This window comes from Coptis chinensis, chromosome 4 (assembly GCF_015680905.1).
Source record: "Coptis chinensis isolate HL-2020 chromosome 4, ASM1568090v1, whole genome shotgun sequence".
Taxonomy (NCBI): Eukaryota; Viridiplantae; Streptophyta; class Magnoliopsida; order Ranunculales; family Ranunculaceae; genus Coptis; species Coptis chinensis.
This window is the reverse complement of record NC_141459.1, coordinates 23,643,235-23,649,234: the sequence shown is the minus strand read 5'-3', so window position 1 is coordinate 23,649,234 and position 6,000 is coordinate 23,643,235.

Here is a 6,000-nt window from a genome sequence, read left to right as displayed (position 1 = left end):
GAGGTTGGAAGATCATTGCCCACACAACATCCACTCTGTGCATAGGAATACAACAGAAGATCAAGAGGTTGTTGATTATGGATTCTCAGAGTTATCACAGCTAATCTACAAGTATGTTTTCCAATCAAAATTGTGAACCCCATTAATTTCCCTGCGCATGATTTTCACGATTTGTAGAAATTTATATTATGAAATAACGGTTCCTACAAACCAGTGGATTAATTTTCGGCGACTATATATGTGTTTCTTTGCTACCGGTGGCAACAAGCAAGGCCTTCCAAATAGGAACCAACATTTTGACTGGCGGTTGTAATTCCTACATGAAAGCATATAGCAATGTCAGCAGACAAGTTGTCCAATATTGATTATTTTTCAAATGTGTGGAGTTTGTGGACCATGCAAAACATCATGGTCAGGAACTGTCAGAATGTAATCAGAAGGAAGACCTAATAGACTTACCCGAAAAACCAACATCAGTTCTGCTTCTCCACGCATAATCAAAGCCAAACTCCAAGAATTGATTGATGTCACACACTCATTCAAAGCACAAGTCTCAACATATTTCCAATGGGAACAAAGGAGTATGACTTTCCCTCTTGTCGCGAAAAGACAAAATTGCCACTAAGAACCACTATTGGTATAGAGAACATAGTAATCAAATAAAAATAAAATGATAAAGCTACACTACCATTTGCCATTTCTATAACCTATTATGAACTAATGATATAAGGAAATAAATGCAAGTGAAATGGACACAATCCAACAAAACAATCACTTGCTTTCGAGTTAAGGCTCCATCAGATCTTATCCAATAACGAATCAACCACTTATGAACCACAATTGGGAGGTTGTTTCAATAATAAGGAAGTACTTACGGAATCAAATAGTTCTTAACTTACAAAAGCTCTAGTAACAATTCAATGCCCTAAATAGTTCTAGAGACCTTCCCAACATCATCTAATCTCACGTACTATTGATCACCCTGCAAAAACTAATACAACACAGTTAACGCCTTCTGAGTTTACATTCGTTTTGTAAATATGGTCAATTGGTGGGAAAATATATCCTAGAAGATAAATGTAATTACCTGAGAAGGTGGAGGAGTTGTTGGAACTTTAGAAGAAGAAGTTGTTTGAAAAGAATTCAAGCAATAAATTCAATAATGAAATACTAAGATTTTGAAAATACTAATATTAAATAAGTATATACATAGTTTAGGATATTATAACCTTCCAAATATAACTACTCAATATGCAGTACCTACCTTGTGATTGAGGTTTAGGCCATGTACACGTCGTCTTCGTATGCCCTGTTTCACTGTAATTTCCACACCTGCTGATTCGAGATCTTTCTTTCCTTTTATCAGAATTCTCCGTAGCAACAAAACCACACACACCTATATTAGAATAAAAATTGAGAATTATATTGAGCTTTGGAAACCAAAATTGAGCAAATGGCAGTACCTACCACTTTCGTAGAATGTATCTCCTCTTCTTAAATTCAAATCGGCTGATCGAGCACATTTCCTCACATGTTTTGAGTTTGTACTTTGACCTATTACACACACATAGCATTATAGTTATTAAAAAAATAGAAGTACTAGCAACACAATATGTTTAAAAATTATAGTTCTTCAATAATATAGATACTTGTATTGGAAAAACTAAAGCGGTGAACATAACTAATTACCCCAAATTTCTCGATGTAATTATGGGCATGTGGGTTTTGTATGCCCAACAACACCACATTAAGCCACAACTTTTCTTCCTTGTCTCATTGTGTCCTGTAAGTCTTTTTGGTCGACCCTTAGGTGCTACATGGGGTGGATCACGTATCAGTTCTAAGTGGGTCGCATCTCCGTGAGTATTTGATGGCTCCTCGAGGGAACTTGAGGATTTTCTTCGATGGTTGATGGGATCTCTTTTGACATAAGATAATAATGTAGGAAATCTTTGAACTCTTCACTAGCTTCTTTAGTTTTGGAGGCCTCCAAACAAATATTTTTGCAAATCCCCATAAGCTCACTATAACAAATAGCATAAGTTGCTTCATTATGAACATTAACCCAAGCAATGCAAGAGAAATGACCATTTTCATATGTCACGTCCACCTCAATAAAATGCAACTAGAGGGTATTTCAGCGACGTCTTCATTTTTTAAGACGGAAATTATGTGTCGGCATAGAAAACCAAATGACTTAAATAGACCACAAGAACACTTAGTGTTTTGATCAACAACATTATATTCCACAATAGACTTGCAGTGCCTATACAAATGACGATGCAAAGTGTAGTAACGAATATTGTCACCTTGATGATCCTTCATTGAATCAACAATGTACAATGCCTCTTGCTGCAATTGCATCTTAAACACATTAAAAAGCCGCCCGTGTATAGATGGAGTTAAGCCTGATTTCCATACTTTCGAATTAGTGGGTCACAACAACCGGTTTGGTTGTCGAGTAATAACTTCTTCTTCGTGCTCACGGTGCGGATCTTCTCAAGTGCTAGCTCCATTTTTCCATAAAGCTCAACCATTTTAAACCAGGCTTTACATGAAGCCATATAACGTAGTTCATGCTTTCCTGGCGTTGGTTGGTTCTACAACCACCAAAGAATCGCGCCTCGAAGATATGCCTCGCCCACCTCATCCTCTTTTGTATATCTTCTTCACTCACTCATGGTCATGGACTTGGTGTGCTTCTAACAAATGTTCCCACATTTGGTCAAACTCTTCTTCTGAATATTTCATAAACATGAGTGAACAAAAGTCCCTTTGAAACCCAGAGACATGGACATTGTTAATACAATTTTTCAGAACATGCCAAGCACATAAAAGCGATGTCTAGCACTAGGTAAGGTAGCTTTAATAGCCTTTAATAATTGCATGATCACCATCTATTATGAACGACTTAGGTGCCTTACCGCCCATCACTCTAAGAAAACGCTCTAACCCCAAATGTAAAATTGCTCTGACTCACTAGTCTTAACTACAAAACCAAATACAATAGTTTGTCTATGATTGTTCACTCCAGCAAATACGACAATTGGCATTTTATATTGATTTGTCTGATATGTTGAATCAAACAATAACACATCACCAAAACAATTGTAATCTGCACGAGACGTCGAATCTGCCCATAACAATCTGACCAATTGGCTAAGTTCATTCAACTCGTATGAGTAGTAAAATTCTGGATCAATCTTCGACTTGTTTTTCATGCAGGAAACAAGTGTGTTAGCATTTCCATTCATGTAATAAATTTTCCTCATCCTGGTCATATAATTATACAAATCCTTTTTTATGTAACCAGCTTTACAAAACTGGCCAGCCCTACTAACAAGGAAATCCATCACTTGACATTGTCTAATGCCCACATCAATTAGACTCTTTGCCAAAGCCGCATCTTCACTACCCATCTTTCTATGTGAGCGACCAAATATCGAACTAGGATAAGGCACAAGTGGATGAGTGTGTTCAGCAACAAACTTATTAACAACCCACATATTGCATTTAAAATAAAAAAATCACTTCAAAAATCGCAAGACACTTGCATCTAGACAACTCATGTTGTTTCTTTTTGTGTTCCATATTCAAATATTTCGCCTCTCTCTCACCTTGGCACGAGCACACAAAATTTCTTTTAACCGGGATATCTTTAAGAAATCGGTAGACACCCTTGCGTACACTAAACCCAACAACCTTGGCATACTCGTTGTAGAACTCAAATGCCTCGTTGCTGGTTTTAAAACACATTGAAAACATGATTGCATTTTTATCTAGATCTTCCCCTCCCAACTTACCACTGAATAGATTGAAATCATTCTCATTAGTTTGTTCATTTCTTGCATCTGCTTCATTTGACAGTCCTTCAAAACCATCAATTCACTAATGCTATGGTCATCTGATTCATCTTCGTCTTCCAAACTCACATTGGTTGAACCTTCGCCAATATTTATTTCAGTGTCTGAAGAATCACTTTCCTCATACGGACATGCGTCATTACACATATTTGTAGCCCAATCTTCGTCTTTATTAGAGATATCCACCATCACTTTATCACTATAATATATAAATATGTGTGTCAAGTGTCAACTATCAACCGCGTGGGGCACCCTATAGCAAGATAGAGAATATTAAGTACAATATGTATATGAGTGCTACGAATCTGTCTCAAATCATCAAGTTATGAAACTATCCTTTGTTGATTGCACTATAAGCACTTCAGCCATGAAAATAAAGTTGTACATGACTACAGTCTACATGCTTAATTGCTTATACATATTTTTAGAGTTTGAATTGAACCTACTTTAGTCTAGAGTCTGCATACTAATATTATAGATGGATGCACAAAACTTGAGAGGGAAAAACTGCTCTTGAAAACCGAGGAACTAAGATAATTAAGGAGACAAAGAAGTGAGCCTCTAAGCGATCAACGCTCTTAGCCTTAGTAGATAGTACTACTCTCGCCTAGCACATTTAATCGTGGATTCTCGATGGCATCGATGCATTTATAGAGAGGAAACCATGATATATGTGTGAAAGTCATAAACAAGCAAGAAAAGCAAACCATTGAACCAAAATATACATGTAAAAAACTTGTGTTTGCCATTGAAGACCAAGCACCACCATATGTAAATAACAGATATTTTGAAACTAGATATTAATTCACTAATCAATCCATAGAAAAATTTCATGAACTAAGCTAAATTACTAAATACTAATATCCAAACCTGAAGGAGTATTTGAGAGATGCCCAATCCAAAGTTTGAAATGCAGAGGATTTCTCTTGAAAGATAGTGAGAAAGGGAAACAATGGAGATGAACTCGAAAAGAGTGTGAGAGATTAACGCTAAGTGTTTTCCTTTTTTTTTTTGAACTAGTGAATTCACTTTCATCTATTCATTTTTGATGGTTATTAGGTTGGATTAGTCTTTGGGTAAATTTGGTATTTCATGTACTTGATCCTTTTCCAAACCAGTTTCTCCGGCTAACAAGTTGGTTTTAGATTTTAGATTTTAAAGCAAAAATCAGATGTGGAGTTGAGATTAGCGTACATTCGAATTTATTGGAGGGCATGCGCATTGAAGAAAACCTCTTAAATTATCTATCAAGGTAATCAACCAACAAGAACAAGAAAAGAAGAGATCAAATGTTTTTTTGCAGTTCGTAATACCTATGTCTATAAACAAAAAGAGATTCAATTACCAATAGAAAAACAAAATACAAACACTTACCAATACCCAAGAGCCCCAATGAAACTCACAAATTCTCTCTCACTAATTTCTCTTCACAATAATTTTACCTCTCACTAATTTTCTACAAGTTTGGCTCTCCTCTCGTCTTATCAAAAAACAAAAAACACACATAATGGGTATATTTAGTAATTGATTTCCTAATACAATTTCAATTACTAAAACCCCACCTAATGTGGTAACAAGAAGCAACTAATTTGTATAATTGTTTTTCAGTCGGTGTCTAATCGTGGGGCAGTCGCAGACCACCAATTTTTATATGGAAATGATCCTCGGTATAAAACTTGTTTCACAACAAATTCCCTGCTAATTAAACAACTCGTAGTGGAACGATACTATAGTTGCTTCTTGTTGTTCACTTTGTAGATTTCCGTCATGTTTAAATTTTACCTACTATAAGTTCCTCAAATGTTCAATTCTAATCAGCTGACTGAAATCTTTGCAATTTTGGAAAATTCACTCTCTAAATGAAGGCGTTTTAGATAAACGCTGTCAAATAAATGCATGGGTCACCCTCATTTGACCTCAGTATTGACTCTCGTCTCTCAACTCTGGATATTGGATTATTCAAGAAAGAAGGGAGTGGCATTCACTCCACAAGTTCAAGAAGAGCTCCCAAGTCCCAACTAACTAAACTGAATATGCCCCTAAATTCCTAAAATATGGACTTGCAAAATCTATTTTGACCATCCAACTGTAGTTATCTACTTATCTTATTGTTTGCATTTCTTACCAAACCACATTT